At 39.0% G+C, this 13,666-nt stretch overlaps 1 long non-coding RNA gene across 1 annotated transcript in view; it reads right to left on the minus strand.

Moving 5' to 3' along the window:
* Nucleotides 1-821: 821 nt before the first annotated feature.
* The window catches only part of LOC123611462, a 36,457-nt gene continuing 23,612 nt past the window's right edge, over nt 822-13,666 (minus strand). Inside the window, exon 3 of the long non-coding RNA XR_006718683.1 lies at nt 822-1,909. This is a non-coding gene — a long non-coding RNA (uncharacterized LOC123611462). The remainder of the gene's footprint in view (nt 1,910-13,666) is intronic.

The following is a 13,666-nucleotide window of genomic DNA, read 5'->3' on the forward strand; positions in this document are numbered from 1 at the left end:
GCAACAAATGTGTTGGTGGTCGCAGTCTTAATGGACTCATTTGCTATTATAAAATGGTTAGTGAAATAGTGTTTTCCAAACCTGGCTGCATAGTAGAATTACCTAGAGAGCTTTACAAGACAGCTGATTCCTAGGCTCTATCCTCAGAGATTCTAATTCAAACAATCTGTCGGGGCTTTGGAAACTGTCTTTAGAAAAGCTCTCTTGGTGTCTCCAATAATGAGCTGGTTTGGGAACCTTTGCAGCAGAATTGTCCAATTATCACCAGAGGCAGATTAACCAGGACAGCAAAGAGGCTCAATTTTCAAAGACAAGTCATCTGCACGAGACCCTCCCAAAGCCCTGTATCTAATTCTGTGTTTGTAATTTTGCACTCTTTTTCTTAAAGAAGGCCCCCAAATTATAAAATGTTCATGCCCCACAAAACCTGGATCTCCTCCTGACCATAAACTATACTGTACACAGAAAACTACAGCCACAGAGCAAATCTAGCTGTCTATTTTTGTAGAGCTCATAGCTAGGAATGGTTTTTACATTTTTTAATGGTTGGAAAAAATGAAAAAAAAATCCCTCATGATATGTGAAAGTTATATGAAATTCAAATTTTTATTTCTATAGATAAACTTACATTGGCTCATAGCCTTGCATGCTCATTCATTTACAAATTTCCTGTGACAGTTGCAGTGGCAGAGTTGAGCAGTTGCCACAGAGATTGCATGGCCTGCAAAACTTAAAATATTTATTATTTGGCCTTCTACAGAAAAAGTTGGCCAATGCTAACCTATACCATCAAATGATAACATCATAGACACAACAGAAAATTGATTTAAAAGTGTTACTTTATTCAATATGAAAAGCATCATGGGGGAATTGTTTAACATAAACAATTTATAAACACTCCCAGTTGTAGAAGTGAGAGGTCTGTTTTATGAAAATCTGTAAGTGACTAAATTCAGATGTGAATATCAAGGAACCATAGCATCTTATTCATCACTTAGAGTAAGTTATGTTTGGTCTATGGGTTTGGAGCAACGATTGGTGAGACCAAAGGATTTGTGAGGTGATTAAGGAAAGAATGATTGTAAGTAAAAACCTCCCCAGGTAGAAAATACAGGAAAAATCTTGCAGGATAGTTGCAAAGATGTATGCCGTTAGATTAAACACTAAATATAAAAATAGTATGTGTTCTGAGTTGTGGGAAAGTATAGTAAAATGTTGTTAACGTTACACTTCAAAGTTTAACTCTGAGGTGGGTCACTAGCCCAGTTAACCCAATACTTGAAACAGAGATAAAAACATTTGAACAGTAACAATTAGGTGAATTGGGCAAGAGCTGTGACAGATCATTGAATTCTGACAGCAAAGCAGATAAAAACTATTGATTTAACTGTTCACCTTCATAGAAGTATGACAAGAAACTTAGGGAGAGCTTTGAAAGTGACTCTGAAGATATGAGATGGAAGAGGAAAGTCTGTCAAAGGACAGCCAGTGTGGAACCTCAGTTGTTGTGAATGCTGACTGTCCAGGAACCATGGATGGAACAGATTTCTCAATCAGGCAAACACCAAGTAGAAAATTAGACCAAAGGGCAAATCAATTGGGAAGATTAGTCAATGAGGATGTTATCAGGTTGGGGGGTCAATGATGAAGGCACAGTTTTTTATTAGTCAGTTGACTTTAGAGATCTCATGATTGGGATTATACAAAAAAGAACAAGAGATCTCCCTTAACTGACTCAGAGGCCCAGGACTTTGAAGATCCAAGGGATCTGTCACTCCAGGTTCTGATGGAATCTTAGCTGTTTAAAGGCAATTGGTTCTGTGTCTTTTGGAGACATCACAGACCTCTGTTCCAAAGATCCCAACCATAGTCCAACATTTCCATTTTCGTAAGAGAAGAGTCTTGAGAGCTGGAAGGTAAGAGAATTGTTGAGTCAATCTGAAGGATGAGTGATTTACCAGGCACAGACATAGGGAAAAAGAAGTAAAGGAACATCTTGGAGCATCTGCTATGTGCTGGCTGCTTTGCATACATTAGTTAACTCCACATCCCCTCAGTTAAATATCATTGATTCCACTTAACATCTGAGCAAACAGAGATGGTAAGTTTTGTAACAGGGAAAAACTTGGCATGTCTGACTCTATGTTGCTTCTCTTTCCCTCACTGCTGTGACCTATAGCTTAGAATCTTCTGCTTACAGCTCAGATTTGCATAAACTACTTTTAACTCCAAATCTACCTCAACCAAGGAGATAAGGAAGCATGTACAGAAATGACTATCAGGGGTTCCTGGGTGCCTCAGTTGGTTGAGCCGACTTCAGCTCAGGTCATGATCTCATGGTTCGTGGGTTTGACCCCCCATGTCGGGCTCTGTGCTGACAGCTCAGAGCCTGGAGTCTGCTTTGGATTCTGTGTCTCCCTCTCTTTCTGCCCCTTCCCTGCTCGTGCTCTTCCTTTCTCTCTCTCAAAAATAAATAAACATTAAAAAAAATGAAATAAGAAAGAAATGACTATGATATGTTTAAGATTTACAGGACCAATATGACCAGATTCCTGTATGCAAAGATCACCTGACCAAGGACAAAGAAGTTACCTGACCTTCCTGGGACAGTTACAGGTATCAGTCACCTTTTGACTCCAACCCCATTCTGCTTCCCCCTTTTGCTAACATAAAAGAAGCCTGAATTTCTTGCCAAGGGAGATGGTTCTTTAGGACAATAGTCCACCATCTCCTTGGTTTGCTGGCTTTCTGAATAAAGTCACTTTCCTTACCCCAACAACTTGTCTCTTGATTTGTTGGCCTGTGGTGCGGCAAGCAGAATCAGCTTGGACCCAATGACAGTTTCATGCTTACGATCATCCAGCCAGTAACAGTAGACTTGAAATTCGAACACAAGTCTGACTGTCTGCCTGGCCCTGAGTCCATATTCTTTCCCACTCACCATCCTGCTCCTGGCAGGCTCTCCAAGCAGAAAAGAAGCAACAGGCAGAAAAGCAGAACATCATAAATATGTTTTTCCACTTTCAGTGACCACCAAGACATTTCTTTAAGTTTACCAGAGTTATAAAAATAAAACTAAACTAATACCCTTAATCAATGAATAATACTGTCTCTAAGGTGGAAGGTCACATTACCCAGTGACCTTTCTTAAAACAATGTCAAATTTTAAATCTAGGAAATGTCCTCTCTTAGGTCCCTTTGAGACTTTACAGTATTTAAACATGCAAGTGGGCTCTAAAAATGGCCTCATATGCTAATGCAAAGTCTTGCTGACTACAGATCGCCCCAGACAGGCAGGCAGTTCTTTTGACTCCTTGCTCCATCTGTGACTAGTTTCTTTGTCACCATATTCCAATTAGAAATGAGGTTGTAATTCTAAGTCTTCCCTCCCTAAGGGGTTTCTTTACATAGGCCATTATAGTAATGAGTTATCTGGTCTTCCCTTAGGTGATGGTCAGTGGTGAAAACACATTCAGTAGATCGTTGGAGCAATTATTACAAGCTTCTTTAAAATTCGGTTAAAGAACATATGCTACCATTTAGAAGTCCTTTAGTAAATCATTGGATCAATTTGTAGATATTTCTATTCCTTCCCAAACTGCATCCTCAAATTTGTTAGAGCTTCAAGTATTTACATACCCCTCACCCCCCAAATTACAAACCACTCAAAAGAGGCTATAGGAGGAAACTACTATCATGTAGGTAATGCTATCTAAAGAATCCTGGCCAGTCTAAATTTAGTAGATTTCTTTTGTAAACCTAGGCCTAATCTCAGATTAAACAGAACAAATGGTAGCTAAATAGATGGCCTCTTTAAATCTGTTTGCTTTACCACAGATGAACAAGCCAAGGCTTGCTTAATTTGTAGTTGAGAGATCTCTTCCCAACTTAGAAGCAGAAGGAAAAGAAAGACCAACCACCAACCTAAACAGAAATTCTGTAATTATAGGATTTTAGGTTTGGAGTCACTTCACTTAATCTTTGCATGACCCAGAATTCAACCCAGAAGATGAAAAGAACAGCATTTTCAATTCTATTCATGAAAATGAAGGACTTGGCTAGAGTTAATAAAGTTGAGAAAAAAAAAATACGTATAAGTTGTGAGCCAAAGCAACATAATCCTTACTCCAATGCAAAGTGAAAAAAAAAAAAATTTAGTCACCCATGATTTCCGTTTCAAGAGGTAATACTTTTGCACATAGACTTGGAAAAAAGGACATAATATCCTGAAGGTGAATTGCTCCTGTGTGAGAGAACCATATTAAGATTCCACTGTTAGAGCAACCCCTGAAGCTTATCAGATCTAAATAAAAGATTGATGGTGATTCTGAGTTTAAAATTTAATGCCCAGCCTAGCTACTAAATTTTACATTATAAGAATGTTGGTGCGGCAGTACTGTAAATCAATAAAATCAATTATGCCCTCTTAGGGGATGGACTTTATAACATAAAAATTATTTACATATTGTGCTTCTTCAGAGAGCATTGTTTACTTATTTCACTCACTGTCACTTGTCATCATTTTCATTTTGATGTATTTAATGGGTAATATTTCATACATGCTACATTAGAAATCCTATTCTTCCAACAATGCCCTTTTTTCCCCTATAAATTCCTGATGGACATCATTTCGACCTATAAACATGATATACTGGATTTGCAGATACAATCTAATAACCTGATATGCCCAAATTCAAGAAAACACTTCCTAGCTTTTAATTGTGTTTAATCGGATCCTCTTTCTGGAAAAAGGATATGAGACTGCTTTGTAAATAAATGGTGTCTGTTTATCCAACACCTTAGTTACTATGTAAGTCTTTTCCCAAACCCAGGTTACCAATTCACAGGAGCTTTATCTTTGGCTAAGACCATCTCTCAAGTGAGTTAAAGGCTTGTGAGAGAAGGTAAATGACCTTTCATGGGTTTAAAATGGGCTGTGAGAGTAGGACCTGTGTGTGAAATGTCACTCAGAGGCAAGTGTTGCAGTGTTTTCCTCCGCAAGATGTCATTAATGTTCCCACCGATCTCCCTTCCCCAACCTCCGGGAGGGAAAAAGGCGTGTTACTAAATAATGCAAATGTAAGCATTGTAACAACATACGCCTCCAAATCATGTTTTTGTAAAATAATGACATCAAGATTTTGATCATTTAGGCTGATCAGATACTTGGTGATATTATCAAGAAATGAGAGATAACAGTGTGGAAAAGCATCACACTGTCTTAAGTAATCATTTAAAACACATTTCAAAATAAATGATGATAAGAACTTCTGGTTTATTAACCCAGAATTACAATTTGAGAAATACAGATTTCTAGGTCAACAGTGAAATAATTTATCATTTTGTTTACTTGACATGGAGAGTGGGATATATTTTAATCATTAGGAAGAAATTCTAATGATTTCCTGTTCCTAAATATATTGGATTAATGTCATAAATGCATCAGATTAGTTAGGAAGAAGGCCATTTGAAAGAATGTTAATCATTTTTATTCAAGATAAAGATATAAAGAGCACCAAGCAATTTTATTTAAGTTCTGAAATCAAGAATTTACTCAGAAAAGCTTTTCTGGGTTTTCATCAGCTAATATGATTATTCAATGTTTCTAGTATCAAGGTTAAGTTGTTTTTCTTTTCTCAGGCCATTTGTATCATTACCCCCTGTATAAAATCCTGTATTTGCAAAATATATGACATATATGACATCTTTTTTTTTTAATTTATAGGGTTTTAAACATTACAAAAGAGGTCAAAAGGAGCCCGAGGGGGGATCAACAGCAATACCCCGAATTCCAACTGACCTTATACAGAGAAGTTCTTGACTACCAAGTTGTCTCCCCAGCCATTGGTAATAGAAGCACACATTTATTCTAGTATATAATTATTATCTTTTAATTAGTTAATATAATATAATATATTGAGTTATGCTGATGTATTTCCTAAGATTGAATCATCTTTGCATGTGGTCACAGGTCATTATTATCCAAATCCACTTTTAGATTCAGTTTCTAATTATTTTATTTTGGATCTTTCTTTATAGAGAGGGATATATTGTTTTCCTTTGTTTATATAGTTTATTCTTAAGCTTTCTTTCTACACATAAACATTTGTCAAAACCCTGAAATGTAATCATAAAGTTTTGCATCTTTTGCTCCCCTTCTTGCTTTGCTATTTTCCACCTTCTTTATCCTCATCACCCACATCAACCTTCCCTTTACCTCCATGCCTACATGACCATGTTAAAAATATATTGCACATCCTTCCATATTTTTTCTTCAAGTTGATCTAATCTTATAAATATAGATGTGTGTATATGTATGTTTTCAGTTTGTCCTGCTAGGTATTTTTCTTTTTTGAGGGGGGGAGTAGTGGGAGTGGGGTAGGATTCTTTTTAAATCTATGGGGGTTTTTTCATCACGTTTGGAAATTCACACACATACAAGTTCCAAGGAATAAAGAGCCCTCTGGCAAAAACTTTAAGCATACTAGGAAATAAGGCACCATGAATAAGACTCAGCAAAACAGGTACATATCAATAAAGGACTCCAAAGACCTCAGAAATGAACATATCAGACACCAAATATAACTAATTTTGACAATTTTAAAGAAATACAAGACAGGCTGAATATATTTATATATATATAGACAGGCAATAAGAAATCATTTTAAACTAACAAAGAGATTTAAGGACCATTTAAAACTTATAAGAATGAAAACTGTAATGACGAAATTAAAAACTCAATGGAAGGTTTTCATTTCTTTGTTTTGTTAATGTTTATTTATTTAGTTTTGAGAGAGAGAGAGAGAGAGAGAGAGAGAGAGAGAGAGAGAATGCACACAAGCAGGGGAGGGGCAGAGAGAGAGACAGAATCTGAAACAGAGAATCTGAAGCAAGCTCCAAGCTCCAGGTTGTGAGCTGTCAGCGCAGAGCCTGATGCAGGGCTCAAACCTATGAACCCTGAGATCATAACCTGAGCCAAAGTCGGACACTTAACCAACCAAGCCACCCAGGTGCCCCAAGATTTCCATTTCTGACAATAGTGGTTACCGACATATTTTAACCACTCTCTCACTGAAAATAACTAAAACTCCTGGTTAGATTAGGAAAAATATCTTAAAGGGCCTCAAGGAGCTAACAAAACAGTAAGATACAGCCAAGCCAAAATCTAAGTGTAAGTGGAAATACAAAAAATAAGCATAGTTATGAAGTCAGTATTTATTTATTCAAAATAATTTCTAAATGTACTTTAACTTTGTGCAGGAACATTGCCTCATAACCTCATGTCTTGGTTACCCTACAAACAAGGCCTCAACACTGAATGGCTGTCACCTATGCCATGGGGATACTCAACAAGTGGGCTGGTCTGGACAGGCGTCAATTGGGAGTCACTTTCCTGCACATCGCAGAATGAGATCTGTCCCTCAAAAGTCCAGACCACAGACAGCCAACTCTGCTGGACCAGCACAATGATGGGCTTGCAAACCCTTGGCTAATAATATCAAAGTAGGATTGGGTTGGGACGAGGACAGCAAATAATAATTGGAAAGGATAAGCTTAGCCTGTCATTCTTCCTATATGCCTTACCTACAACAAAGAGGGTGGGGGAGAGGGCATGATGCTCACCCTCAGTTCCAGGGGGGTGCCAGGCTGCTGAAGTGAATTCAGACCTGTTGTCCTCCCTGTACTGCAGTTACCGTTTGACTGTTCTCTGTGCAACCTCCTTGTCTGAAGTTGATCGATGCACTGGGCTAAGTTCAATTACACACACATGGCCTAGTCTAACAATCTGTTATTGCTCAGGGCTCTGATAACACTTATTGCTGGTACTCCGGCATCAGTTAGGACGCTTCTAGCTTCAAGGAACAGGAAGTCCAGCTCAGAAGGACTTAACAATAAGAGAGGATGTTTGGCTAAAAGTCCTAGAGAGGGTTCTCAGCTTAGGCACTAAAAATTGATTCTGACTAATGTAGGAAATAACACATTTGTTGAAAGGGTATTGGGTGAGTCAAAGGCTAAGTAGAACCACGGCCAAAATTACACCACCGAACCAGTTTGATAAAGACAGTGCACTACCCTCTGATCCTGCATTCAGGACACTAAGTCCCCCTTCTGAAACTGTTGCCATAGGACACTGGATGTTACTACTGTCACCACAATTGCTGCTGACAGGATGAATTATCCAGCTTCTTCATATTGCTACCTTGTGATTCACAGCACCACACAGCACACTCTGATGGCCAAACAGAGAACAGAAGCCTGTGCCTCGGCCATGAAGTTGCCTGGAACTATGAATATCTGGCTATGAGTATTCTTACACTGGGAAGCACCTCTGTCCACCTCTGTTCTGGGGAGAGAGATGCATGTGGTGGGAATATCCCCAAACATGGCTATTTGTTGAGAAGAAGGTCCAGGCCTCACAACTAGATACCATATTCATTCAGAAGGAGGGAGAGTATGTGAACCCTAGAAATCCCACAAAAGTCCTGAGCTTCCAGCTAACTGAGTTCCCTTGTCCAGTCCTTATGGCCATAAGAATTCCATGAATTGCCAGAACCCACCATTTGGCTCCAGAGGTTGGGATTACTTTGACTGATTTAGGCCAGTTGGGGATCATCCTTGGAGCTGGGGGTGAGGGTAATCCCACATAAATAACATGATTTTTTCCAAAATAGGTTGCAGCTTAATGTATGTTGGGAAGAAAACACTACTCCCTCTCCAATTCCCCTCACTGGCCTTGCAGAACTTATATTTTATGCCTTCTCTTATTAATTAAAAAAATTTATGTGTTAATTACCTCCCCAAATAGACAACAGGATCATGTGAACAACGATTAGTTCTATAATGTTAGAATTCCCTCAGTGCCTACATCTTATAGGCACTCAGTAAGTGATAATAAATTAAAGATTGGTTCTTCATTGATCCGTTGTTGATCAATTTATTAGGACCATTAAAGTAAAGTTGGATTGAATCAAATAATTAAATAACTAGACACTTCACCAGTTGTTTTAGTTTTTCACAGCTGGTCATTAAAATTTTACAAAAAATGAGAATAAAATATTTATCTTTCACTAACAGAGGCTATAGGGATTCCTTTTAAAGAGTTTTGAACTAGTTGGGAGAAAAGCATCATCTAAATATGAGCATTGTTCTTATTTCTCTTAGAGACCTAAAATTGTCATAAAGGATATCGTTTATGAGGTACGTATTTATTGTGTTGCTTCTCAGTTTATGTTTTTGATTAATTTCTTTACCCCTTTCTTCATCCTTACCCCAGGCTACAAGACAGTTAATACGGTTGATTATTAGAAGAAACGTGTTTCTTCAAAAGTGTGCCTTGCCCTGTTTAGTGACAAAATGAATCCCCTTTGGGTGAACTGATATAGTAATATACTTTATAATTACTATTCTTACTCTATTAACTATTCAGTAAATCTAAGTGCAAGAAAATCTTTCAAGACCAACCTTGTCTAACTCCCTCGTCATTTGCAAATGAGCACTTTAAAGAAATTGTTTTTGGAGTTTTTTGAACATCCATTGGGAGTTAAATAAGTAACTGACTTAACATAACTAACTTGGAAATTTGGCAAAAGCAAAGTTTTATGGATTGAGTGTCCATTTACATAAGGAGTTTATGGTGAATTAAAAAAAAAAAAAGTGTCTCAGAGACTTCTTCCTAAGTTTCCAGGGATCTGAGTAAGGACAACAGTTCCATGCCTCTAATGTTAAGCAACAGTAACTAGGAAGTTGGACCCGCCATCTTACTTTTACACAATTGGTGTGGTGGAGTGCCCTGACACCCCCATCCTTCACTCCTCCTTGTACCTGCTGTCTTGACAATAGGATAGATAAAGTCCTTGCTCACAATACAATGACAGTCCTACAGTTAGGGTAACAGACAATGAACAGGTAAACAAATAAACAAAGATGCTAATTTAAGGTTTCAGTTAGAGTTCTGAAGAATATGAGGCTCCCCATAAAATTCAAACCTGATGTTGCCTCAGAAGCAAGAGGGAAGCAAGAGGCAAGGATATGAATCTCCAAATGTGTATAAATCTAGGCAAGACCCATGAGGAACCCTGGGCAGAGAGAAGGGATGGCTGTGATCCACTATGGGCAGACAAAAGGTAAAGCAGAAGAGGTCACTGTTGGGGCACAGGGGGGACAGAGCTGGGGGCTGTTTTCTCTCCCCTTCCACTGTTCTTGGCAAAGGATTGCCTGGCATGGTGCCACCTTGAGGCAAGTATCAGCTAGACACGGGTGGCAGGATGACATGAGGACAGTGCCAGAGCCTGGCCAGGGTGAGGAAGAGAACAATGGGCCATCCATCGTTTCCACAGCATGAGGGCTAGGGGATTACCAGCCAATCTAGGTAAAGGGCAGGACGGTGGTGGTTGTTCTCTGAGGGGCATTTGTGTAAAGCATATGGGAATGGGATAACGGGTAGGAAAGCCCAGCCTGTGTCACTGGGGGCTCTTCTTATACTCACCTGGAGGGAGTCACCTCCAAGTTTAAAGCCCAGCTTTGTTACTAAACACCTTGAGCAGGTCATTAACCACTTAGTTTCTTTACTGGTAAAATGGGGATAATAATAACACTTACCTCCAAGGTTATTATGAGGATTGAATGATTTAATATATGTAAAGCATTTAGAATTTATATGTATATAAGTATGTACATATATATGGCCCTGCAATCCCTTTCCAGATAGATATCCAAATCAGTTCTCACCCAGGTCCATAAAGGGGCAAAAATGAAGATATTCACTGTAAAGTTTTCATGGAAATTGGGAGCTGGGTGCATTCTGAGGGAGAATAAATGCACACTACAGAATGCTAGGAATCACTTGGAAGCAATGAACCAGAGGTATATATAGCAAATACATATGGATCTTTAAAACCCACTGTTGGTTGAAAAACATAAATAGAACAAGGTCTATTGCACAATACTATCGATACAAATTTAAAACATATACCAAACAACACCTGACATTTTACAATATTGCATTAAAATGGATGCCTATGTGGAAGGGAAGGGAATGAAAATGGAAACCAGGGCTGAATGGGAGACATACGCATGAAAGAAAGGTAATAGTAGTGTACCATGAACTAAGGTATATGATTGACTCACTGTTTTTTACCTGACACATAAACAAATGAAGAAAGAACAGAAGGGAGGGAGGGAGAGAAAGCAGAAGGAAAGAATAAGATAATTAGATAATGTCTGGGCTGCAAATGAGGTGGTTGCCATTAAATAGGGTGGTCAGGGAAGGCCTCTCTGAACAGGTGACATTTAGGCCAAAGCCTGAAAAGTGTGAAGCCTGTCATATGATGGCCTGAGAATATGAATTACAAGCAGAGAACATGTGCTAAGACCCTGAAACAGACATATAACATATTTGAAATATAGGGGGAAAAAGACAAGCATTGTTGGAGCATAGTGAGCAAATAAAGGTGAGTTTTAATTTTAAAAGATGGTCTGGGGGCGCCTGGGTGGCGCAGTCGGTTAAGCGTCCGACTTCAGCCAGGTCACGATCTCGCGGTCCGTGAGTTCGAGCCCCGCGTCAGGCTCTGGGCTGAGGGCTCAGAGCCTGGAGCCTGTTTCCGATTCTGTGTCTCCCTCTCTCTCTGCCCCTCCCCCGTTCATGCTCTGTCTCTCTCTGTCCCAAAAATAAATAAACGTTGAAAAAAAAAAAAAAAAAAAAGATGGTCTGGTAAAGACTTTTCTTCATACACTTGTCTATATATAGAGATAGTTTAGGACTATTAGTTTCACAGAATTGGTAATTCCCAAGGAGAAGGGAAGTCCTCTGTGGTCTTATGGTGATCTGGCTTGTGACAGGGAGGTAAGAGGTGAGCATCAGGCAACCAGAGAGGAGCAGAACCAAACTTTGCTACGACAGGTGTAGAGGAGTCAAATCCCATCCCTGGGAAGGCAGAAATTTTAGTGGGGCCTAAAACCGAAGTCCTCCCCACCAAAGGCTGGACTGCTAAGTAAATATCTGGCTAAGCAGGACTTTTGCCATGGCACTATCCCTGGTGTGGTCTTGTGTCTGCCAATGCCCTCAACACTTCCTGGCAACAGTGCCTCCTTGGGACCACTGTGGACATCTGTCCCCTCTGGGATTTGAATAGTGGTCTCCTTATGCTCTCCTTCCACACCTTCCCAGAGAGCATCCATTTCTTGGTTTCCTTCAAAAGAGCATCTGGTGTATCAGAAATACAAACCTCAGGTTTTCATTCTGTCTTGGGGTGTTAATCTCTCATCACCCTGCCAAATGCTGAACATATCCTGAAACAGTAAATAAGCAAAAAACAAACAAACAAACAAACAAAAAACACTAAGAAGCTGTTTTTCACGAACAAGGAATCCTTGAGAACAGAGACCTAGCCTATCTTGATTTCCATCTATCCTCATGCTTAGAAAAATGCCAGGCCTGCAGTAGGTGCTCAATAAAATGGGTTGAATGTATTCATACACACACACACACACACACACACACACACACACACTTAAAATGATGATACTGTTCCCACGGGAAAACCTCCAACCAAGATATCTCAAAATATCTTATTATCTCAAGATAACAAACAAAAATGCAGCTTCATTCAACACCAATTTTAGCTCATAAAGAATTGGTTTTCCTCCTTGGGGTTATAATGGGTAATGATAATGTTTATTGAGTACTATGTGCCAGACACTGAATTATCTCATTTAAAACCCAAGACAACCTTAGGAATTAAGAACTATCTTATTCTTACCCAAATGAAAAGGAAGCTTGGAGTTATATAGTAACCTTTAAGTGATGGCTAGATCTGGGTTTTTAATCCCAGGTCACCTGACCCCAGAATTGTTGGATAACTTCTGAAACTCTGATTAATTTTACAAACATAAAATGTATTAAAGTTGTACGTGAAACAACAACTACTCTTCTGAGTATTGTTTTTCTTTTCTAGACTAATCATTGGCTTCCATAAATTTAAGCATGTTTTAAGGAACTGAAAGCTTTTCACAACATTGCAATGATTTAAAAAATAAGGTTACAGGACAGCTTGCAAATGAGCAGCAAAGAAAGAATAGAAGTGAAATCTTCTAAGTCATAGGCTGTTCTTTGCACTGTGGGTCCATGTTTGCTTTAATTTTAGTTTCCAGCTTTGAAATTTCTTCCCCCTTCCCCCCCCCGCCATTTTTCCTTCTTTTTCTTTGTTCTAATGGTTTAATTAATTTTAGGGATGATAAAACAATGTCTGAGCATTGTGACAATTTTGCTGCAGTAAACATTCTTTGTCTGAGCATGAGTTCCGTAGAAATTATAGCCTGAAGCAAAATTTACATTCTAAAGCTTTGCTGGAAGAATGAAAACTCAAAGAAGCAAGAGTGAAGAGGAACAGGGCCATGAGGCAAGAAGGAGGTGAAGGAAAGTTGCTAAACTGGCTTCCACTTCACTACAAACACAACTGGTTGCTCAGTCGTGTGGGAAGTTTCCAGAGAAGCCACATGGAAACATTTCTCAGAAGAGTCCTTTGGGGGAGAGGAAGGAGAAGAATTTATCTATGGCTCTCTCTCTCATCCTTTACCTCTCAGCGGTTAAAATTTGCATCGCTGTGTATGAAAGTCCAGAACTTCTGGCATTGTTTTCTGGCTCCCCTTGCAGTCACAAAGAAGGGGC

The sequence above is a fragment of the Leopardus geoffroyi genome, chromosome C2, assembly GCF_018350155.1.
Source record: "Leopardus geoffroyi isolate Oge1 chromosome C2, O.geoffroyi_Oge1_pat1.0, whole genome shotgun sequence".
Classification (NCBI taxonomy): Eukaryota; Metazoa; Chordata; class Mammalia; order Carnivora; family Felidae; genus Leopardus; species Leopardus geoffroyi.